The sequence below is a fragment of the Brassica oleracea genome, chromosome C2, assembly GCF_000695525.1.
Source record: "Brassica oleracea var. oleracea cultivar TO1000 chromosome C2, BOL, whole genome shotgun sequence".
Classification (NCBI taxonomy): domain Eukaryota; kingdom Viridiplantae; phylum Streptophyta; class Magnoliopsida; order Brassicales; family Brassicaceae; genus Brassica; species Brassica oleracea.
In genome coordinates, this window is record NC_027749.1 from 29,284,741 (window position 1) to 29,285,129 (window position 389).

Below are 389 nucleotides of genomic sequence, written 5' to 3' on the forward strand. Positions count from 1 at the left end.
GTTACGTTACGAGGAAATAACGATGACTTTAGTTTTTCACGTAAATTCGTCGTAAACTCGACGCAAATTTACGAGGATTGTTTTTCCTCGTTAATTTTCGTCGTTAAGCATGTGTTTTCTTGTAGTGATATGGTAAGGACTTCAGAATAGGAGTCATGTGTGCGTCGACATGTTTTTCAGTCGGATTCGCAGTGATGAAAGAATCGAAGATGGTGACGTTAGAAGTCTGCAAGTTAATAGAAAGACCAACCCAATGCTTATCCTGCCAGAACATTGGAGCGTACACCACGTCGATATCGCGACCAAGTTGCAACTTAAGGTTTTTGCCCCTACACATTCCGGTGACATAAGATGCTATGTTTGTGCCCTAATCAAAATGTAAGTTATCC